The sequence below is a fragment of the Triturus cristatus genome, chromosome 1_1 (genome assembly GCF_964204655.1).
Source record: "Triturus cristatus chromosome 1_1, aTriCri1.1, whole genome shotgun sequence".
Lineage (NCBI taxonomy): Eukaryota > Metazoa > Chordata > Amphibia > Caudata > Salamandridae > Triturus > Triturus cristatus.
The window spans coordinates 1,295,868,526-1,295,893,235 of NC_140579.1; positions in this window are offsets into that span (position 1 = coordinate 1,295,868,526).

Below are 24,710 nucleotides of genomic sequence, written 5' to 3' on the forward strand. Positions count from 1 at the left end.
GCAGGCTTGATTATCCACTACTCCTCTCCAGTACACCTTATCTCACAGCTGAGGGCCCAAGCCCCATATCAGGCACCATCGGTCTCCACTTTCATTTTTCCCATTAAAAACATTAGTAAAATCAACTTCAAACTTAAAACATTGAATACAGCTGTAAATATAATTAGCACACACTTTAAAGTATGTTCCACAGTAGCCCTTACGACTGCTAATTAAATAAACAAAAACAGAAAGGCCATGACAGGGCCGGCTTTAGCGCTGATGCAAAAGTCTTTTTTGGTGCCGCACCAATAACCTCTTTCTCCGTAAATACCTTTACTACCACCTTCCAACAGTGCCCCTCATCCCTCCATGGCCCCTCTATTGACCTCCTCGGATTCCCTCACTGCCATACGCCACAAGTGCCCCTCATCTCCCCATAGCCCCTCCCCCTCATGACCTCCTCCTCGGATTCCCTCACTACCACCCTCCACCAGTGCCCCTCATTTCTCTGTAGCCCCTCCCCCTCATGACCTTCTCCTCAGAATCCCTCACTACCACCCTCCAGCAGTGCCCCTCATCTCTCCATAGCTCCCCCTCCCCCCTCCTCCCCATGACCTCTTCCTCGGATTCCCTCACTGCCACCCTCCAACAGTGCCCCTCATCGCTCCATAGCCACTCCCACTACCTCCCCTCTGATTCCCTCACTGCCACCCTCCAACAGTGCCCCTCATCGCTCCATAGCCACTCCCACTACCTCCCCTCTGATTCCCTCACTGCCACCCTCCAACAGTGCCCCTCATCGCTTCATAGCCCCTCCCACTACCTCCTTCTCAGATTCCCTCACTGCCACCCTCCAATAGTGCCCCTCATCTTTACGTAGCCCCTCTCTCATATGCGTTCCATTTGGTGTGTAGCGCTACTCATATCAGTGTAGTGTGTGTCAGTACTTTACACCACGCACACATTATACAGAGACGACGAATGATACAAGTATGTAAATCAGCCTATAGGGAATGTCACATAAGCCAATGAGGATTACAAGGTGTATGAATCACATGTCATCCATACTGGTGGGCAGTATATTTTAAGAGGGTTTGGTCTGGAGAAGCACAAACTCAGGATTTAAAGAGTACTCCAGTGGTTAGGGGTTGGCTTTACTGATAAAAATGTATATCTGCCCAAAGATACTCATTTTAGCAACATTAGAATAATGAAAGACTGGGGAAGTTCTAACTATATCACAAAACAAAAAAGCGAAGTTCTAACTATAAAATTCATGTTTGTATGCAGCACTTTGATGACAGTTCATTGGTCACTGTCCTATGTTAGGATTGTAACTTCTGAACTGCAAGTAACACAAGGATCTCGGTCACAATGACAGTAACCCACTGAGGTTCCACATAAAATACAGTTCATCTGCACTTAACTACTAACAGAGAAATCTCCAGTAGGATCATTAATCACCAGCGTTACCTGGGCATTTTTTATTGTCTTATTGTTGTCCTGCATCGGTCATGATAATGATAAAAACTGATTAAATGAAGCAGACATGAAGTATGTGTCCTGCTGGGCCTGTGCAGATTTTAAAAAGAAAAACAAATAATGACACATTCTCTTACCTACTCCATTAGTCAAACTTAGTGTCGCAGCCTGATGTGATAAGCAGCTGCAGGGGTTGGGAAAGGTGCATAGGAATAAACAAACTTCTTTTCTCCTGCGCTGCATAGAAAAAGAATATCCACGCAGTAGGACAGTAGGCAAAGGTTACCGCGGCCAATGAAAGGATTTGTCGCCTTGCGCCATGCCCCTGGTGGAGATGAATGGGTGAAAAAATAAACAAAGCCTTGTTAACATGTAAATGGTCTTTTAAAGACCTGTGAAGTACTCGGGTGCGGCTGTGATAATCTCAAAAACTGTCTGTGTGCGCCCGGGAAGCTGTCTCAGCTCACCGGGCTGACACACACGACGGAGGGGGGGGGGGGGTCTTTGATGCACTTTGAGCCCCATAGCATTGCATGCCTGCCTTCAAGTCGTCAATGCAAGGGCCAAGGCTCCTGTTTGGGTGGGTCAGGCTCATGTTTGGGTGGACCTGGCCCACCCGGCACACCCGCTAGAACCGGGCCTGAGCAGTAGACAGAATCAGCCCTACCCCTTTCACCAGCCTTCTAGCTTCCCTACGTCACAGGCCAGGGGTTTGGAGTGCTTGGGTTCGGTTTTCACATGCACACTTTCATTAGACTTGGCCATTGAAGCTCCCCCAAAGTTGTCTCTATCCTCTTAGCTGCCTTTCTTTCCTTGCTTAGGACAGCCTGTTGTAAACAGGGTCTTGGTGGTGTTATGCCCTTTCTACTTCTTAATAATCATTTCGATAAGGCTCAAAGGGACAGACAAGGCATCTGAAAAAAATGCATACCCATTACTTCATCCGTGTCTTTCCACCACTGTGTCCCAGAGTTTATTTATAGCTCCACGGTGCTCATGCTGGAGTCTTTGCTTGGAAAGGTACTTACGACCCAGCAGAGAGAGCCCACGGTATGGTCCTGACGTGATATGAATCACTGCAGTTTCACACAGGCGATGCCAATTATGTTTCTCTCTGATTTTTAGATAGGTGACACATGAGCGCAATTTGGAATCCTATTATAGGAAGGTGGCGTAGGGTCTGTCTGAGACCAAAAACAGACCCCCAACTGCAAAAATAAAAGAGGCCCCAACATTGAGGTTGATATTTCATGACACATTGTTTTTGTAACAGGAAGAGGGATCTAAAAGGGTACCCAGTGAAGCCAAAGAGGGTAACAGCGTGACTAAGAGGGTAAAAGTGTCACCAGATGGGGAAAAGCAGCAAAACTAATGGGAGTCAGTCATATGCTGTCAGAATCGACTCGTGCACCTCTGTACTTGGACACATGAACCATTTCCTAGGCATATAATCAATATAGCTGTGCCAGTGTCCTGCCATAAAGCAAAACCTACTGGCTTCACCTAATCATAAAATATTATCGAACAGAAAAGTTATAGAATATATCACGTTTAAAAGCTTGAAGTGTCCCGCGATTAAAATTCTGGGAATAAATAACCTCATGATAAAAATAATGCAAAATAAATTGCTGGGTTAGGAATCACACTGAATCCTCCTGTCTAATGCTTTCCAGTTCTGAGTGCAACACAGAAGTTAGAGCTGAAATGGAATGTGTGAGAGAAAAAAGAACATCTAAGCAGAGGAAATGTAGGAAGTGGCTCAGGCACTTGTCAAAAGGGAAATACAATTACACCTGAACCAGTCGAGAATTCGTCTGAGGCAGCAATGCTGAGAGCCGTATGAGGCACAGATACAGAGAGTGGTAAGAGCACGCGCAAGATAGAGACACGGCTGAACATTTTTTTTTTTTTTAATTCTTTTTTATTGAGAGTTCATAAAAACAAAATCATCAATACAGAACACATTTGTTGTAAGATTAATACGGTACAAGGCACATAGGTGAAAAAACATTTTCCAATTTCATCAGTTCAAAACTTGATTATAAAATGCAAAGTGTAAAACCAACAAAAAACAGACGAATTTCGACAATTCAAATCTCAATTGTAAAGTGTAATGTGCAATTATAAAGTGCGAAATGCGTAGGGAGAAACAATCTAGCAGACTATTAGTTAAGAAGATATAATTAAAATTAAATGCAGTCAGAAAATACAGTAAAAAGGACTACATTTCAAACACACTCCAGAACTTCTCATATTTCTTGAGTGCCCCAGATCTCAGTGCATATTTTCTTTCCCTGCCCTGGATTCGTAATAATTTTGCCTTCCTAGCCTGAAAAGTTGGTACTTGATCGGTTTTCCAGAACTGTAAAATAAGAGATATGGCTATTAGAGAGGCTATGAAAAGGGACTCATCATATGGAGTGTGGCTCATAGAGCAGCCTAGTACAGGAACTAAGTCATCGAATATTATAATGGCTTTAAGCTCAGAGGAGAGGTATTTTTCAATTTCCTTCCAGAATGGCTGGATTTTAGGACATTCCCAGACAATATGTTTCCAGTTCCCTTTCTCCTCACACCGAAAACATTTATCAACAACTAGGGGAAAGATACTATGGAGATAAGCGGGAGTTCTATAGATCAACCATTTATTGTAAAATTGCATGCGTCTAAAATTAGCGCCACGGAAAATTATTTTATTACATTTATTTATCTTATCCCATACAAACTTGTTGATTTCAATATTTTCCCTCTTTTTCCACCTCTCAATGATCCTACTGGAACATTCCTGCCCTTTATTTTCTTTTAATAATTTGATCCAGATACTCATATTTTTTTGAATTTTATTGAAGTCTTCATCAGTCTGCTTAATAAAGTCTCCTCTGGTTCCCCCACAGATTGCTGCCCCCCCGCGATTCTCCGGGCTGCCTTCTCAGCCTGCCCCATCCCTCCACTGGCCCTCCTGAACAACTCCCTTCTGCTCGGTGAGGTTCCCAGTCAGTTTAAGAACGCGGAAGTAGTACCTATCTTGAAGAAACCCAGCGCCGACCCTACGATCATGGCCGACTTCCGTCCCATTTCCCTCCTTCCCTACCTTAGCAAAGTACTTGAGTCGTATGTCACCAGCATCCTCAGTTCCTTTATTGAGGACTCCAACTTCCTGGACCCTCAACAGGCTGGGTTTAGACCAGCCCACTCAACCGAGGCGGTCATTCTCTCTGTAATGGAGGAACTCCGCAGAGGCGCTGAATCTAACACCAGCCAAGCCTTAATTCTTTTGGACTTGTCGGCAGCCTTTGACACGGTCGACCACTCCATCTTGGTCGACCGTGTCAAGGAGGCTGGTATTGGAGGGACGGCCCTTGACTGGGTTCGCTCCTTCCTGACGAACCGCCACCAATCTGTTCGAATCTCCCAATTCTCGGCGGATAGGATGAAACTCACCTGCGGAGTCCCGCAGGGCTCGTCTCTGTCTCCGCTCCTTTTTAATTTATACCTTACCCCCCTGATCCGCTCCCTCCGGGGAAGGAATGTCACTGCATTTAACTATGCAGATGACATTCAGCTCATCTTCAACCTTGACTCGCAGGAAGCGGCCCAGGACTTCCAGTCCACCCTTTGTCATATCAGCGACTGGATGGGCGCTCACCACCTCAAGCTTAACCCCGACAAGACGGAGCTCGTTCTTGTCGGAGGCCCAGCCAATCCCTGGAACTCCACCTTCTGGCCCCTTTCCCTTGGCCCCCCCCCTAGTCCAGCTGATAAAGTAAAAAGCCTAGGGGTCTACATCTCACAGGATCTTTCCATGAATCATCAGATCAGCGCCACAGTTTCCTCCTGCTTCCACCAGCTCAGAAAAATCCAAAAAATAGCTCACTTCCTGACCACTGAAGCTCTCACCCTGGCGTTGTTGGCGCTAGTCATCTCCCGGATTGACTACGCCAACGCCCTATACGCAGGCATTCCGCAATACCAAATAAAGAGACTTCAGTTAATCCAGAATCAGGCCGCCCGTCTAATCTACCGTCAGCCAAAACATCACCACGTCCGTCCCCTCCTCAAAGCCCTTCATTGGCTTCCTGTGTCGGAACGCTGCAAGTTCAAACTTGGCTGCCTAACCCATAAATCCCTGGCCGGCATCGGCCCCTCTTTCATCTCCTCTCTTCTCCATCCGTACGCCCCCCCCAGACATCTCCGTTCCTCCCGTCACGCCCTCCTCCAGACACCTAGGTTCAGGCGTAAAAAGCACGGAGGCCTTAGATTCTCCTTTCTGGCCCCCTCACTCTGGAACTCTCTACCTTTGGACCTCAGACTCTCCTCTTCCTACCCTCACTTTAGGTCTCTCCTAAAAACTCACCTTTTCCGCGGTGTCTATACATAAAGTTCCTCTTTCTCCCCTCTCTGCCTCCTCTTGGGTTAGTGATCAGCGCCAAGAAACCGTCCGGTGAACGCAGCGCTCTACAAATCCTTTTTACATTACATTACATTACATTACATTGTTCATAGCTGTCGAGATAATTTCTTTGTGGTATAGATTTCCTATACCCAACTCTCTGAGCCTTTGATTGAGCATACAGAAAGACCAATTCAAGGTGGAGTGTGAATAATGTACCTGTCTGGAGATTTCATCCCATGACTTCCACCTATTGCCGGTGATTAAGTCTTCAATCTTCACAAAGCCGTTTTCTTTCCAGAGATGTATTATTTTACTCTCCATACCTCACTCTTCTCCAAAGTTAAAGTTGTTCAAATCCGTTGTATTACTTAGTCTAGGGATAGACTAGAATTTCAAAAACTGAATTTTCTGTTTGAAAATCCACTGAAGGGACTTGTAGCGAACTTTCTTTGGATCTTTTATAATTCTAATTGGATCAGTTATTTTTATTTCTGACAGCATCTTCCTCATAAAAAATTGTCTGCTTCGTTAGTGTCTAAGAAAAAAAACCTAAAACTATGATGTGCAAAAGATGCAAAGTAATACTCTCTAATATTTGGAAGGGACAGCCCTCCCTGTGCAAAAGGAAGATATAAAGTGTCACGTGCAAGCCTAGGAGATTTTTTAGCCCAAAGAAAAGAAGAGATCAGAGCATCCACTTTATTAAAAAAAGAGACCTGAATTGGACAAGGTGCAGCATCAAACAAGAAATTAAAAAGAGGTAAGACCGACATTCGTGTTAATGCTGCTCGCCCCATCAAGGACAGGGGTAATAAGTTCCAACGATCTAAAAGAGACCCCACCTTTTTTAACAATGGTGAGAAATTCAATGAAAACAGATCTTCCAGATTATCTGATATAAATATTCCTAAATACCTCTTTGGGGACAGATTATATATTTGCCTGAATTCTGGTATTAAAGTGTCTACAGTGCAGTTTACTAGAATAATTTCTGTCTTTTTAACATTCATTTTATAACCCCCTAGATTTTGGAAATCTGAGAATATTTTTAGAATCTTCAATTGACTAGAGGGTTTGGAATCTAAGAAACGAGCAATATCATCAGCGTATAATTTTATATCAGTCATACCAACTACTGGGAATGTGTCGGTCCGTATATTCCTAATCGCAATCGCCAAAGGTTCAATAAATAGCGCAAATAAAATTGGCGACAAAGGGCATCCTTGGCGCGTGCCTCTAGTGACCAGACATGTCCCAATATTAGAATTGTTAATGATAATCTGTGCCTTAGAATCCATATATAGATGTTTTAAAAGAATGATAAAAGCATCCGGGAAATTGAAACTGTGCAAAATAGCAAAAAGGCAGTCCCATGACACTAGGTCGAAGGCCTTCTCCGCGTCTAAAAAACAGATTTGAGCCTTCACTTTATTAGTTTTAAAAAAATCTAGTGCTTCCAATACAAACTTTGTGTTTGAGTGGAGATGCCTGCCTGCAATAAAACCGCACTGATCGTTAGCTACGAGGTATCCCACTATTTTATTCAATCGGTTTGCTAAAAGTTTTGTAAAAATGTTATAATCTGTATTTAGGAGACTTATAGGTCTATATGAATTTATATTCTCCTTGTCCTTTCCTTTTTTTAAAATGCTAACCACCACAGCTGAATGGAAGGTGTCTGGCGGGGAACCTCCTTGGAGTAGGTCGTTCAATAAAAGCAAAAGTTCTTTATATAGGGTTCCTCCAAATTTTTTAAAAAATTCAATAGGAAAACCATCATCACCGTTTGCCTTACCGTTGGGAAAAGAGCTGATTACGTCATCTAATTCTGACATTGAGAAGTCCTCTGTGAGGCATTTCTTGCCGTCATCGTCTAATTTCGGTATTGCCAGATGCTCTAAGAACTCCCCAATGGAATCAGATGAGGCCCCTTCGGTTGCTTGATAGACTCCCTCATAGTGTTTTAAAAACAACTCACCAATAGAGCCTGTAGTCTTAGCATATGATTTGGTGATGGAATTAATTAATTGATCTATTCTATTGCGAGCCTGCTTTTCTTTGGCTTGCCAGGCCAAAAGCCTGCCTGTGTATTCGCTCTCCTCATAGATCTTCTGGGCATAGAGATTGCTATTAGTTTCACCTAGGATGTAATAAAAGTCCCTCATCCTGCCCTTAGCCTCATAGAGTTTTTGCCCTGAGTGCGCTGATCTAATCTTGTAGTGTTCTTGAGTTGCTTCCGTGAGATCAGTTTGAAGTTTTATTTTCTCCTCCTTTCTTGCCTTCTGCTTTGGTATTTCTTTAGATGTTATGAACCCACGGAGTGTAGCCTTGAAAGCATCCCAAATCATATTTAATGGGGCAGTACCTCTATTCTGTGTGAAAAACTGCTCAATAAATTCTTCAATGTCTGTACACCATTTAGGAACAAGGAGGTTGAGATTGTTAAAAAACCATCTTCTAGTAGGGCTTATATCTTGTAGTCCCAATTTTACCTCCATGCAGACTGTCACATGATCAGAGAAAGCATTGGACAGATGTAGATAATTATATAACTCTAAATCATGAGAAGTTAAAAAAAAAATCTAATCTGGATGCAGAGTTATATTTTGCTGAGTGGCATGAATATTCTCGTTTAAGAGGATTAGAGAATCGCCAATGATCCATGATATCAAGATCTAATTTACAAGATTGAATAGCCAAAGCAGTTTGGGGTTTATTTTGACGGCGATCTTTTTTGGAGGAGTCCAACTGGGGGATCTGAAGAAAATTAAAGTCTCCCCCCCATAATATTAACCCAGGGAGCCCTGTTATGGCGTTCTTTAACTGTAAAATTGGCAAAGAGTTATCTAAAATTGGTGCATATATTGTAGCGAGGATTATGTCAATATTATTTAATTTACCATGTGCAATTGCCCATCTACCTCTATGATCTATGGCTGTGCCAGCCAGAGTGAAATCTACATGTTTTCCTATTAATATGCATACTCCTCTCTGTGCCAACCCAGCTGAAGAGGATATCCTATGGCCGGCCCAATTCTTCAGAATTTTATCTGAATCCTCCTGATCTTTATAATGGGTCTCTTGTAAATAGATGATGTCTGGGTTTAAATTCTTTAACCAACATTCAATAGCATTTTTTTTTTCGAACATTGTTAAGACCATTTGTATTAAAAGAAATAAACTTCACCATATTATTAATTCTTAAAGAAGAGGAGGATGGAACATGCGACAAGGCAGGCGAAGTAAATAAATATGGCTAAGGGAATTTTAAATTTCAGCCTGTGGAAATAAGCATTAATCAACATCCAGCAATAAATAATCATACAAAAATTACCGATAAAAAACTCTTTGTGCAAATAGGCAGATAAGGAGTACAGTTGTGTAATGAAAATGGAGAAACCTCACTTTGTGCAAATACGCAACTAAAGAACAGGAATGTCTCTATAAGCAAATAGGCAAATAAGCAAAAATGGTTGTGCAATAGCAACAGAACCTTTAGCAGTAAAGTTATATGAAAACAGCCCAGCCTCTCTTTATGCAAAAATGTGTAATACGGTTGTGCAATAATTTTGCAAATAAGCAGCAAAAAACCTCTCTCTGTGCAAATGAGCAAATAAACAGTGCAGTTATATAATAGCAGCAGAGACCTCTCTTTTGTGCAAAAAAGGCAGAACAGCAATGTGATCACATAGTAGCAGCAAACCCTTTCTTTGTGCAAATAAGCAGACCATACGAGAACTTATCAGTCCAGATAATAAGGCAAGGCCTTGTCCGTACCAAAACTATGTTGAATTTAGAATTAGAACAGAAGATTCTTCAATAAATGAACTCTCTATTTTTCCCCTGCAACACCCCCCTTCACCTCTCCTCCCACCCCAACCCCCCCTTAGAGCGGACGGTACCCCCCCCGTGTCCCACTTCCGTCCTTCTCTTGAATTTCTTCTTTTTGGATGCCATGTCGTTGCATCCTTGTGTGCTTCCTGGCCCTGTCGTGGGCTCGCCCATTAAATAGAAAAAGAATAAGCCATGAGCTATGGACCTAGACCTTCAAGGAGTGCCTGAGCTTCGTATAAGTTCGTAAAAATAAAAAACTTCCCTTTGGCCAGTACTTTCAGTTTTGATTGCTGCACAATCGTAGCCTGGGCTCCCTTGCTTTTAAAAGAGTCAATCAGTTTAACAAAGTCCCTGCGTCTATGAGCAGAAGCTGCCGACATATCTGAAAAAATTCGAAAATTATTCGCGCCGTCAGCATTGAATAATTTCTTAGAATAAGCAGTGCTTAAAATGTTCTTCTTCACCCTGAAATCAGAGAAATTGAGCAAAATTGTACGCAGATATTTCAGATTGTTTGGTTTATGCGCAGGGACTCTGTGCACTCTTGTGATCGTTAAATCTCCTTGGAGCTCAGGTATGGCTTTTTTCAAAAGGGACTCAGACCACTTAACTGCGTCCTTATCTTTCAAACCCTCTGGTATGCCTACCAAGCGTAGATTCGACCTCCTATTATAATTTTCAAGGTCCTGCATTTTTTCCGCTAGCTGAATTCTCTCTCTATTGGCCACCAAGAGGTCTTTCTGTATTGCCGATAGGGAGTCCTCTAAGGATGAAATCCGTGTTTCAGCTTCAGTGACTCTTAAGGGAAAATTCCCCAAATTTTCTTCCATTTTTGTGAGCCTGCTGTGCAGCTGAGATATTTCCTGAGCCTGGGAATTTTTTAAATCCCTTAATTCCTGAAGGATAGTCCCGAGCAGAATTTCAATGGAGTTTGCTTTTGTTGCACTCGGGAGGGGAAACAGTCCATCCTCTTGAGAGGCCTGAGAAGCCTGTGGGCTTAGCTCTTGGCTTGGAGTTTTCGTAATGCGAATAAGGCAAGGACTTGTGAACAACTGAGCCGGAGGGGGAGAGGGGATCTGGGGCAATGCAGTGTGGGAAGAATTTCTATTTTTTGAAGTTAGTGCTGTAGGAGTTGCTTCTTCAGACCTTCTTCGGAGTCTTCAAGGCCTCCCTGACCTAGCGCCACCCTCTGCGCTACTCCTACTCCTGCTATCTCGGCTGTTGTGAGGCTGGTTGAAACCCCTCTGGCGTTAAAAGCGTTAAAAGCTCCTTGCTCTGACTTATCGCTTCCCCCCCTTTGATTCGCCCCTTCTCGTATAGGAGTGCTCGAAAGTTGCCCCTGTTTTAGAAGGGGTTTAGAAAAGAGAGGGTATTGCTTAGGGGCTGACTGACTTCCAATCTCCTTAGCTGGGGATAGATCAATGACCACATTGTCTACCCGGCACGTCTTTGTTCCTTTGTTCTTCCCATTTACTTCGCCTCTCGCGTCTTCTTCACCTTTCTCGCCTTTCTCACCGTTAGCGGCAGTTAATAAGCTTAATTCTGTTGAATGTTCAAGCGGGGACAGAATATCTGCATCTTCGCCCCCCTTGCTCTCCACCCGATCGTCTTCATTATCCTCGTCATCTTCATCTTCGTCACTTTGCTCTCTCAGAACGTTATATTTGTTTTTACCAGCATGTAACTCAGCGTGTAACTCAGAAGTCTTTTGCCTCGGAGCAGTTTTTTGAGTTTTCCTTTTATTTCTCCTCCCTCCATTAGGCACTGGCGAGATCTTAATCGTCGACTTCGGGAGCTCCCTGACCAATTCCATCTTGGCCTGTCTACTCTTTGCTTTTGTCGCCATTGCTGTGTGGGGATTATCTGGTGCAGCGAGATTTAGGTAGAAACACTGCAGTTTTAGGCGTGGAGGGCGGGGGCGAGAGATAAGACAGAGATGAAACAATGTGATCTGAGAGGGTCACGAGGGCTAGTATACTTCCTTGGCTGTCATCGCTTCTCCGTTCCTCTCCTCCGAAGCGCGCCGAAAGACCACCACACAGCACCCGTTTCACCAATATAGTCCCAGTCCCAGAACAGCAAGAGGCAGCCAAATGGCGAACGAGGAAATGGCGGAATGGAGGACAAACAGACTATCGGCAGGGAAAGGAAAAAACTCTGCGACTCACAGGGCGCCAAACAGTATGATAGATAAGGCTGAATGACGACTGGACGCTAGATGCTGGGTACGAGCAGATGAAGAGATGTGCAGGTGAGCAGGCGAGCAAGCAAGGAGGCGAGAAGGTGAGCAGGCGTGCAGGCATAAACAGAAATAATCCCCGTAGTCCTGTGTACCTTAATGCTTCATATCTATGCAGTCTCGAAACCCCCGTAGCAATCCTGTGTATGGCATTACGGGATTACGGCAGTACAGTAGCAGATCTTTCGCATGGCAACGGCATGGTGAACAGTGCTCCGGCGGCTTCTTTCTCAGCAGCTCTGTAGCTCCGTAGCTTCGGCGTTACCTTCGTGGGCGGGGCCAGGAAGCACAATGGCTGTGCGTGGGATCGCGTCAGCCGTCCATCGGCACACCAGACACGGCTGAACATTGTCATAGCTGGCAGGCCTGCATGCAAAAAAGGTTTCCTGGCATGTGACTCGCATGGGGAAGTGCTCCACCCCATTGACTGCAAGATTAATGTGGGTTTCATGCCAGTGTTTGGTCATTTTCATTCGTGTTATGGAACCACCCCTGGCATGGTCCTCTGAGGGGGGCCGCAATGTGAGGAAGCTCATGCTGGCGTGGGGTGCCCGAGCCACAGGGATGTGGCGAGCATCCTCTGACACGCAGAAAGGCAATGGGGAGACCACGCTTAGACTTGGGGGAATGCATGGAAGCTCAAATTACTTAAATGTTGTTTTGTGGGTGTGCCCCTTTGAGCAGGCTAGGCTTTTGGCATGGGTGAGCTGGGCCCAGGGCGCCAATCTCCGGAGAAGCACACAGAGCTGCCAGCATTATTATGTAAACAGTAGCGTCGAGGGGTCCAAGTGGTTCAAGTTGAAGTGTTAATATGCCATGCAGAAGATTTTTTTTAACACACTTCCCTTTTCCTTGGTCTTACCTCTCACCCGCTGCCACCACACTCCACCTTTAACAAAAGACAGACCTGGGCTGTGAGTGATTCAGGTGAGTTGGGGGAGGTGCAGAGAGGTTTGTGTTCAGTGGCCATGCAGTCACTGCTGTGATGATCAGTTTGCAGCTGACTCATGAATAAAAAAGGGGCTCTCAAGTGCTTCGTTTTATTGCTCAGCAGTAGCGAGGACGCCAACTATCTTTGTGACCAGGGCTCTATCCGAGGCGGCAATGGTTGCCAGGCAAGTGCTCTAAGCCAGGATTTGCGATTTACTATTGCATCAAGAAGCCCACATAAGCGAAGGCGCACAATTTCTTTCTACCCTGGGTGTTATCCGTGAGAGTCATGGGGCCCTGGGGTGCACCAAATGTGGGCTGGGCACTGGGATGAAGACAGGAAATGTGCTACCCATATAATTTACGGAATCGAGTTGAGCTCTGCTACTGCAGAGGACAGACAAGCAGCCATAACTGAATTAGGAGTGGAAGTCCCTCAGGAAGTTAGATGAGGATCAGAAACACTGAAGGTTGGAGTGAGTTTCTGGTCAGCCCACAATGAGCCAATTCGGACTAGGTGAGGACCTGGTTATAACAGGGAGGCGGCGAGTGTCTGTAGACCAGAAGGCGGGATCTCCCCAAGTTCAGCCTGGCTTGGGCACAATACTTGCATTGGCCAAATGTCCTGTATGACAGGGAAGACGACAAGGGAATGACTCAGGAGCTTAAATCTCACTCCCCTCCCAGTTTTGCAAATGTTGCTGGAGGCATGAAAGAGAGTGCAGAAGCAAGGCTGAGAAATGCATCAGACGCTACACTCCCACTCCGAGGGATATCATACCTGCAAGCAAAAGACAGGAAGGTGGAACTCCCCTAGAGGTCTCTTCAAACAGGCCCACGTCTGCAAACCAGGATTATCAGACAGTGGGGTGTGCTAGAAAGTAGACCTGTACTGCAGAGCTGAGTGTGCACAGAGAAGTTAAGGCAAGGATCATCTAGCTAGGACATGTCAGCAAAGACTTACGTTTAAAGACAATGCACATGGGGCACAAAAAGAATACAGAGAGGAGGAATTCTGTATTCTAGGCATTAAATACCAGTTTTTCTGGATGAGGAAGACTCACCCACATAATGTGGCATGCTTCATCATAGGTGTCCTCACCCCACCCTGGTAAGATGATACTACCACGGCAGACTCAACCTCAACGGTGTGAGGGAGTTCTTGATAAACCATAATTGCTGAATAGAGTGGGTATCCAGAAAAAAAATACCTCTGCGTAAACCTGTGGGATTTCTTTTTATTCTTGAATACCCCAGGCAGGTATGAATAAAAACTGGAGGGGGGCTGTAACGCTATGACCTTCTCATCCATTCTCCTGCCGACATGTTTCTACCCGTTATCTAGCCTACTTAGAGGTTTCAGGCATTCCTCGTAGCTAATCAAAACAAGCATTGGCATAGCCAATAGGTCTCGCCTTTGGGACATTATAAGTGTTTAGACATGCAACAGTTGATGTTGTTGCACCTAGGATATTGTGCTGCATAATTAAATACTTGTAAGGTCCCAAAGGCGAGACCTATTGGCTATGCCAATGCTTGTTTACATTAAGTGGTCAGTGGTTTTCACGCCGTATTGCCTTAAATGTTCTTACCCAAATAACTGACTGGTTTAAAAATAATTTATGTCCCTTGCTTATTTCTCCTATCCCAAACTTGTAAACATTTACCGAAAAAGGTTTACATTTAGAATGATATATTTTGTATAAGTGTATACCACCAGAACTTTGCAGGCTAACTTTCTGTTGTTACCTTTACTGTTCTTTCTTCGTGGCTCTGGTTCGCTCTAAACTGCACACACAGATTAAATACTTGGCATTGACAGTTGGTCAATAACTATGCATTCTCCAACCACTATTATGACTGTATAGCACTATTTACTGATGAAATATGATTACATTGCTGAGGCCTCATAAATACATTTCACTAATGAGGAAAACAATGAACATTATCGGAAATCAATGAGTAATGTATCCCCAAAAAAAACCTAAACATTTTTGCCAAAACAAAACATACCACTGAGTCATAAAAATACAAAAAATGAATTATAAATGCTCCCACAGATCTGATGGTGTTAACAGATGTCTCCGTGTTAATCATAGCCAGACACGTCTTTTTGCTCCATATGGTTTCTTTCTTATAGTGGTATCTACCTCAACCCTGAATTCATATTACACTACGGTTATACTGATCTATTTCTGGTGTTCAGAGTGCTTTGAGACCTGGAGAGAGTGGAAGTGAATAAGAGATGGCAGCCAAGAGTGGGACAGACGAGGGAAGAAAAGAAAGAAAAAACTGGCAGCTAGGAGGGACTGTAGTAAATTGGAATAAGGCCCAGTACTTAATTTGTGACGGTGTATAGAGGTGTGGGCAACAACACTCATTCCTGGGGACCAGTTCTTATTTTAAGAAGCAAGAGAGAGAAAGGGAGAACGAAGGAGGAAGAGAAAGGGTGACAAATGGAGAACGCAGGAATGAAAAAGAACTTAAGAGATAAGACAAATGGGGGTACTAAAGAGATTAAAGTAAAGAAGGGAAGAGCGGAAGAGGGAGCGCTTGAGTAAGTGAAGTAGAAATCAGGAGATTGGCAGTTGATGTAAAAGGCAGGTACCATAGTAAAGCTCGGGAGAACAGGACAGCAGAGAGTTGAAAGGAAAAGAATAGATGTAAATATGACGAGAGCTGGACAGGGAATAGAGGAGGAAGAATCGAAGGAAAAATAGGAAGTAGGAATAGGAAAATGGAGTGACTGAGAGTGAAAGAAGACAGAGAAACGATGAGGAAATAAGGAACGGGAAAGAAAGAATGGATGCAAACCTTGAGAGACTTGGAGATTGGTGGCAGGAATGGCGGTGAAAGTGAAGAAAGTGTCAACAGAGGCACAGGCAAGAATGGAAGCAATGGTGGGGAAGAGGTGGTGAGTGGGCAAAGGGGACAAATGTAAGCAAATAACAGGAGAGCTGCTTCAAGAGCACTGAGAGACGTTGATGCGAAACAGTAGGAAACAATGAAGTGAACACAAATCAAAGGAGGAGAAAGTGAAAGAAGAGAGGGAGGGATGAATGTAATGTTTTTCTTAGCATGCAATTATCATAATGGCGTTCTTCAACAAGGCCTGTTCTCCATTTATTTAAATACAAATCAAAAGTCAGTACAACAACATAAAATCGCAACATTAGATGTACTCGTTTATAACCTTGGCACAATAGTAAAAGTGATTCTAAATTCATCACACACAGGTAATACCACTTCAGCCTTTTGAAGTCCATCACAGCCTAGATTTCTGAGTCTATGCTTCCTCTCGATACTCATGAGAGCAGAAGATGAGAGTGAAGGAAATACCCAATACGCGCGTCAGACAATAAGCTCTCAGAATCATTAGTGAATATTAGTATACCAAGCCGATTGCTGCAAAAGGCATCACTTAATTGGGGACTTTGTGAAGCCAAAAGCCAAGAAGGATCTAAACTGATCCACAGCATTATGGTTTTAATATCGACCTGCCAAAATACTGAGAAAAGTCATGTGTCAGCATTTCTTCCTGTAACTACATGTAACTATGACATGAAATATGGTAGCACAAGAGCAACCCTTATATCTGGTTAACCTTGCTCATAATTTTGAAAAAGCAGTGCCAGATGTGCATGTCCCCAGATCTAAGCCAACTACTACATTTCAAAAACCTTTAATGACCCCATGATAACCCGGGGATCAGAGCGGAGCAGGATGCATAGCCATTCATTGAATCTTTATTTGGTTTTAATAGCATAAAACCATAAAAGATGAAATCATAATACTGAACATAAAAAAGCAGAGATTAGTCCGACCACGCCTACCAGTTGGAGCTGGCATCCCTGTGGTGGCCCGGGTGGTTTTCCTCACCTGAAGGGCTGCGCTCCGACATACTAAATAGGACACCAAACTCACACTCCAAACCCCCTTAAGGCACGCCACATGGCTCCACGAGGAGGCAGCCCTGGAGGACTGTGGGATTAGGTAGAGGGAGATAGGCGTACTCAGGTAAGTGTGACCAGGCAGAGGGAAGAGAATAAGTTAGAGGGAAGCTTTGAGTACATGAGAAACTTAAGTTGCTAAAATGAAGGAGTTGGGGTAGAAGGAAAATGGAGAGCCATGGAAACTTCTTCAGAAAGGACTGGCAAATGGAGATATTCCGTTATAAGAAATGGAGCACAAAGGAGCCTGCATGAAGAGTAGGCATCATATGAGTTTTAAACAGGTGAGATATAGAAGTTGTTAAATGGTCATGCCCACAGAACAACACTTTTTCATTCCGACTGAAACAGTAGAGGCACAAGTGTGCTCACAGGCTGTTCCAACCACAGATGTAGGTGTGCATTTTATTAAATGTTTTCACAATTTCAAATATTGTCAGTTACCATGTTGTCGGGTCAGATACAAAATGTGATGTCTGCTCACGTGGAAAATAAACACATCAGACATGGAGTCAGCCTGAATGACAAGTGAAGTACCTTCATCCTCCTCACCCCCCATAATGGCAGATAATAGAAGAACTAAATGACACAACAAATAAATAACAGACTAACATACCAGGCAGCAATAACAGAGTTTCAAAGAATCCCACAGGAACCACCAAGTCAATCCTACATTTGATCAATAAATCATTATGGATGTCTTTTATATTTATCAGTGCCGGACACTCTGCCAAACAAACGCCTGAGGCAGAAAACCTTTCAAAGTACAATCGTCTTTATGCACCAACAGCAAGAAAGTAGTTTTGCCGAAACTCATTCAGCATAAGTGGAGCAGTGATGTGGAGAAACAATTACCATCAAGCATAACATTAAAAACAAGCATTGGCATAGCAAATAGGTCTCGCTTTTGGGACCTTATAAGTATTTAGATATGCAGCACAATATCCTTGGTGCAACAACATCAACCATTGCATGGCTAAACACTTAAGGTCCCAAAGCGAGACCTATTGGCTATGGCAATGCTTGTTTTTAAATGCCCCGATGTGCTAATACACTCTAACATAGCATGCAGCCCTCCCCTGAGTCACCATGCGCTACGTATTACTCTATGCAGAATGTCCTATTCTGCGCTGGGAGAGAGCATACTCTTTGTGGGGAGGTCATGTGATTGTCCAGCATCACAAAACTCGACCCCGGAATCCGAACCCATTTTCCAGTACCAAAGGTAACTGCTCTGACTCTACTTGCTCATTCTGGGTGTTGCAGTCCTGTTTGGTATAGAAGTATTAATAAAACCAACATCCATGGCTTAAAGTGGGCCGGGTCCTTGTAGTGTCCGTGCCTGGACACGTTCTAGTGTTCCATCCCCATGTAATACACTATACACCCACCCACCACCAACGTCACTGGGTCAGGTGACGCGGTTAATAAAAGGGCCGAGCGCACGTGCTCGTGGCCATTCCCACTACCCCTATCTATGTGTCTGGTGTCAGTCCTTTCACCCAGCATGAGGGCCTAGTGCCCAACATTACACTGGCGACGAGGCGGGTACTCCACCCCGCGTGTGCAGCCCCCGATCTGCGCACAAAAAAAAAAAAAAAAACAAGAAGGAGAGAGGACTGCCCCCAGTGAGGACACCCCCCTCTGCATGAAGGCGCGACGCGCCGAGAAGCCTGCAGGGCGAGGCGGAGCCTGCACCATGTCCCGTGGTGACCGGGAGCCTACCCCGCACCGATAGAGCCAGCAGTGCCAGAGAGAGGGAACGGCGATCATCGCAGCGGAGCCCACCCGCATCGCCCGCGACGCCGTGACCCCGCAGGAGGAGGTCGGGTGCCCACCCCGACCCCGTCGAGCCCTGCTGCGGGGGGCGAAAGAAACAGAAAGCTTGCCGCCCAGTGACCGGAGCCGACACCCCCTGCACAACCCGGGGAGAGTGAGGCCTGCGGCAGGGGGCGAGAGAACCAATGAAAGAATAGCGGCTCACCTAGTAAAGCGGAGCCCACCCGCAGTCAAGCGACGACACCAGCACCCATCCTGCCACGCAGCATATGGAAGGAGAGGCTGCTGCGGCGGGGTGAGAAGAAGAAAGGGAAGTGCCCGGCCCGCGGCCGGAGAAGTGCAGCACTAGCACCCCCTTCCCCCCCCAGCGCGGCCCGGGAAGAGCGACGGCCTGCTGCGGGGGGCGGGGAGGGTCTACACGAGTGAGGGCACCAGCAAGTGTGTGTGTGCTCCAGCCCCCTCGCAGCCTGCGATGAGGGTGCGTCTGTTGCGAGGGGTGGGACACCTAATGGCGGCTGCAGGCGGCCAGTGCCGCTGAAGAGTAAGTCAAAGGGCAGGGACAAAGCTACAAAACATCCCCCCCAGTGAAGAAAAGACGGGCACTCACGAGTCCTCCCGAGTGGCTTTTAGGAAGCGTGGGGAAGAGGCAGCAATGTGGCCCAGGAGAGCACATGCCCAGTGAATGCAGGCAAAGCTGTTCCCCAGTACAAAGCACTCTGCAATAGAAGCCAGCTGTTGGACTTGGCCCTTCTGGCAAGTTCACCCCTAGAACTTTTTGCAGTATTCTAGCCTTTTTCCTGTGTTGTACTAGTGGTTTTAGGCCTCTAGGCGCTTTCACACTGTGTCCCAGTGGAAAGAGCGAGCGCTCTGTGTCGTTGAATGAGACTGACCTGCCCTCCCATAGGAATGCATGGGGGATCTGAGTGACCATGTTAGTTCCTGATGCGTGGGGAGTGCAGGGCCGAGTTTGGTATGTGCGGACTCGTGTGATGAAATGCTGCGCGATGATGTGTGCGGCGTCAATGTACCTAGTGTGGAAGTGCCACTTCTAGAAGTGGTCATTCCTGTGTGCAGTGTGAGATGAGTGCCTTGTCTGGCGATTGGCTGGCTGAGGTCATGTGACGGGCTAGGGAATCCCCAGAGTCAGGAGGAGTCACCCAGTGGTGAATGGGGAGATCAGCAGCTAGATGGGTGGGAGGAGTACACCTAGGACCTGAATAGGGCTGGGCTTTCCCCACACAATGCTGGCTCCGCCCCCTGTGGTACGACTGATGACCCTGGCCTGTTCTGTGAATAGGGAGAGGGGCTGAGCAAAACAAAGTGCTCAAGAACCAGTTGCATCTGGTTCGCCCCTCCCCTGCACCTTAAGACAAAGGTATTATGTGTATAAAAAGGGGCTGTGTCCCCTTATAAAATGTTCTGCTTTGGATCCTAACAGGAGGGAGCTTTCTGCTGGTGGGGCCCAGGAGGGACCGCCATGGGGGCTGCCTCCTTGCTGGAGGGCCCTGTGTGCTGGCCCCTGGGCCGTACATGACCCCCCTGAGGTCTCCAGGACCTTTTTGCTGCTGTCCAAGCGCCTGGGGGGCGCTTTATCTCTTTTCCTTGCCTCTAGCGCCTGGGAGCCTATTATTTTTATTATCCACCCAGCAAAAGGAGCGCTGGACCTCCGCAGCGCCGAGATGCCCAGGATCCCTGAGGGAATCCACAGTATAGGGATTCCCCCGTCGTGCTGCTCTGGGAGTGGGTGCCCACCCCGCAAGGATGTGCTGTTGAGCGAGAGCCCACCTCGCTTTATTATTTACCCTCAGGGTGCCACCCCGCTTATGCCGGCTTTTATCTACATGGCGGGTGCCCACCCCGCATGTGCCTCCAGTTAAGACGGGAGCCTACCCCGTATTGCGGAGAGAAGAGGACCCTGCCGCCGCTATCTCTGCCACCAGGAAGTCAGGCAACCTTGTCGGCTGAGGGGCGGGACTTCCGCGTCCGTGGAAGGAAGTCCCGCCGGAAGCTGGAGGTCCGGAGCCTTGCGGGCTCCATCTCGAAGTCTCGGTCCCGTGAAGGGGGACCGGGTGAAGCATGGCGCAGGGTGAGGCGGGGCTCCCGTGGGTAAAGGGAGAGCCCCGCCGGCACCAGCAGCGAAGGGAGACCGGAGGACAGCAGAGTCCTCCCGCAGAAGTGCTGCAGGTCCCAACGAGGAGTCCCGGGTCCCAGGAGGGGGCCCGGGTGAAGTGGAGAGTCCTGCTGTGTGAAGGGTGCAGCGCCGGGGGCCAAGGGCACATTGACGGTGCCGGCCCCCGCCGCAGGAAAGAGGCCACACGCAAAGAGCCCGGTAAGAGAGGGCTCGGGGTTGCCCCTTTTGTTTTAATTCCCGAGCGGCCCCCCTTGACAGCGGGCCGCTCCAACGAGGCGGGCATGTTTGTTTAAACACCCCTCCGCTCCCACGGGGGCACGAGTGCTTAAGAGCCCCGTGGCTCCCACGTAAGCATAATGATTTCAAGAGCCTGAGGCTCCAACGAAGGGGGCATAATTGTTGTAGAGCTCTGAGGCTCCAATGAAGGGGGCATTATTGTTCCAGAGCCTAGAGGGCTCGAAGGTCCGCTCCAACGTGGGCATGTTGTGTTTAGGCGCCCCCCCGCCCCCATGTGGGCACGATTGTTTCTCGAGCCTGCGTGGCTCCCACGGGCATAGGTATATTCAGAGCCCCGAGTGGCTCCCACAGTGGCCATGATCTGTTTCTGAGCGCCAGTGCGCTCCATTGTGCTTTGGGGCAAGCTCTTTTCCTGTACTGGCGCACAATTATTTCAGGAGCCCGTGCGCTCCATGGGGACATGTTATTTTCGAGCCTAGGTGGCTCCAACGTTTTGGATATTGTTTCAGGGGCTATTGAGAGCCCATGCCTACTATTTGCCTTCCACAGCTGCGCAGCACTTAGTGCCAGCTGCAGCGTTTAGGCCCTGCTCTTGTCCCCAGCTGCCCAGCAAGTAGTGGGCAGCTGCTACGTTTAGGTTCTGGCGTGACCTGGACCCTAATGCGATTGAGGTGTTATTGTGATGCACATATTAATGTGATGTGGTGCTAGGAAATGTACTGTGTATAGCATGTTTTGCGCACCCTGTGCTTTATACCCCTAAATGTGGTCATTTCTGCCTAGGAGGTTTTACATGTTTAGGGTGATGTTAGGGAGATTGTACTTCCCTGTGCGATGTACGCCCCTAGTGTAGGTATACTTAGGTGGTTAGGTCTAATGCGTTAGACCAATGAGAAATTGCATAATGTGTTTATGCCCCTGTGATGGATGCAGGATAGGTTTTATACCTGATGCTAGTGTGATGACGCTGAGGTCATTATTGCGCCAGTAGTTACTGGTTGTGTTCTACAGTGCTAATTTGTGTTATGTTCTACATGTACAATTGGTGATTTGTGCCAATTCTGACAGTGGTCCATGTGGCCCTGTCCCGTGTAAAAAGTCCCTTGTAAAATTCTGCCCAGTGCCGGTTGGCACAGTGTAAATTGTGTGAATATTATCTAATGTGTTTTGGTATAATACAAAGGCTATTTTTATATATAACCTTGTGTGGAGTTTCCTTTGTGGTGGGCCTTGGGTGTTGTTGCTGGGTGCGCGCGCAAACGCTTTACACATTGCCTCCGGGATAAGCCTGACTGCTCGTGCCAAGCTACCAAGGGGGTGAGCAGGGGTTATCTTTGGCGTGTAACTCCCTAGCCCTGACTAGAGTGGTGGTTTCTTCCTGGCTTTCGCGTAAGCCTTAGCCAACCAGAAATCCCATTTCTAACGCCAGCCTAGACGGAAAGACTGCCTGTGCCTTGGAAAGTGTTACACTGCCACCTAGCAGCTGCAAGTGGTACTGCAGCCACCCCAAGCAAGTACTTGAGGAAAGGAACAGCCTACAGTGCAAAATCTTAGCATGAAGACCCAGGCCCATGCATCCACAAAGCTGCTGAGACCGGTGGACCCCAGGCCTAGGAACAAGGCTGAGCAGTGTGAATGCCTCAGACCCTCACACAAGCATAGGGTGCAACCCACTTCACCCTAACGCCAAGCGAACCGCACAGTGCTCCCAGCTCCCACACTGTAGCCACAGACATCGAGTGCAAGTTTTGGTCAAGCCACATCCACCCCAGCGAGGACCGCGCTGTCGCCGCATCAAGTGGAGCGAACCCTCGAGAGAGCTAAAGGACTCAGCGCAGATGTACCCCGGACGCGGAAGGTACACAGCAGCGCCTACAAGAGAGGAACTCACTGACGAAGATGCGCGCAGCAGGTATCCAACGACACTCAAGGGAAAGGATGCAGAGGCACACCCAGTGCCGCCAAGAAGCCACCACAGCCAGAGATCACACGGTACAAGGAGCAACGCTACACTGAAGATGTACCACGACGGTACGAAGATGAGCAAGCACCAGCGCCTGACAAGGCAGCAAACACAGGTAGTCACACGACGTGACGCACCTCGTGAACACAGGTAGTCACGTGACGTGACGCACCTCGTGAAGCCGACCAGCCAAATGGTCGCACTACAAAGCCAACCCGCTAGGGGTTGCGAAAGGAGGTGACCGACGCACGGGTCAGAGTGAATATCACACCAACCAGTGACCAGCCAGGTGGTCAACACACAGAAGCCAACCCACCAGGGGTTGCAAAAGGAGGTGACCGACGCACGGGTCAGTGAAACTACGGGACAAGAGGTCTGACGAAAAGACCGAAGGTATCCTGCCAGTGATCGGCAGAGTGGACCGTCAAGTGGTCCAAGAAGTTCAAGGACGAAGAAGACCAAGAATATGGCCCCACGAACTTCGACAACCAAAGTAGCCGGTGAAAGGAGAAGACGAAGAAAAGGTCACAACACTAACTCGGGATGCTGAGGAAGATGGAGAGAGTATCCTTGGACGAGGACTAGACCAGGGGGAACACGTGCAGAGTGCGCGCGCTGCATGGAGAAGCCTGGCCATACCAGAGGAAAACAGAAACGGTCCAGATTACGTCGTGAAGCGAATGAAGATATCAGAGTGGCACGTTGGCCACTACAAGCAAAAGAAGAAAGAAGATATCGGAGTGGCACGTTTGCCACTACAAGCAAAAGAAGAAAGAAGAGATCGGAGTGGCACGTTTGCCACTACAAGGAAAAGTAGAAAGAAGAGATCTGAGTGACACAGTTGCCACTGCAAGAAGAAGGAGAAGAAGTCAGAGTGACTCGACACCCTCACAGAGAAAAGAACCGAGGAAAGAGAGAGGAGTGTGGCAAGACTACTCAAACCTCGAAGATAAGGAAGGCGACAAGTGTCAGAACACGGAGCACAAGTCCTGAGACCACCCGTGGCACGGAGAGAAGACCATCTGCTTCACGATGCTTCAGCACACCTGGGATCTGCAGAGGTGAGCAGGCTGGACCATTCGGAACATCCACCTCTGGGGTCACACGGACACTGGACAACGCCAGCCGTGGTGACTCAGGGGCAGAGGCCTCAGGGATGCCAGTGAGAGAGCGTCCCCACGACGAGAGATGGTCATCAGCCGCCCTTCAGCAAAGGTCCCGGGAGGATGAAGACATCGCGCGCGAAGACAGGAGCTAACAGCTACCCTCCAGGTACGACTGCGGAACCTGAGGTGAGACTTGTCGTCTCCTCTGCACCCACACTGATCGGCGTGCGAGTAACACGATACAGTTCACCCAGTCCAGGACAAGTCCGGTAGAGAGGGCCTCAGGGATATCCCGTGGCAGGGGAACACCCGCGAGAGGGGCATCATGATGAGAGGGGTGTCTCGCAAACAATCCGTCGTCTGCCAAGCAGAATGCATGCTACCAATGAAGAAAAAGGACAGGACTGAAAGATGAACCGCAAGAACTACAACTGCGTTTGTCGCCACGGAAGTAAAGTGTAGAAAAGACTGTGAGGACAACTTCAAGGCAGAGCTGTCAACAGACAGGATCCGTCGAGCACCCATGGCTGGTGCCACAGTGAACTGTTGGTCTCCGCGGCAGGAAGAACGTCGTCTGTGACTCCAAGCAGCTGAGGCGTAAGAGACTCTGCAGAAGTTTGGTCACTGTATTGTATCTGTGTATATCTTTCTTTCTCCCACAGGATGAATTTTGACTTTGGGTTT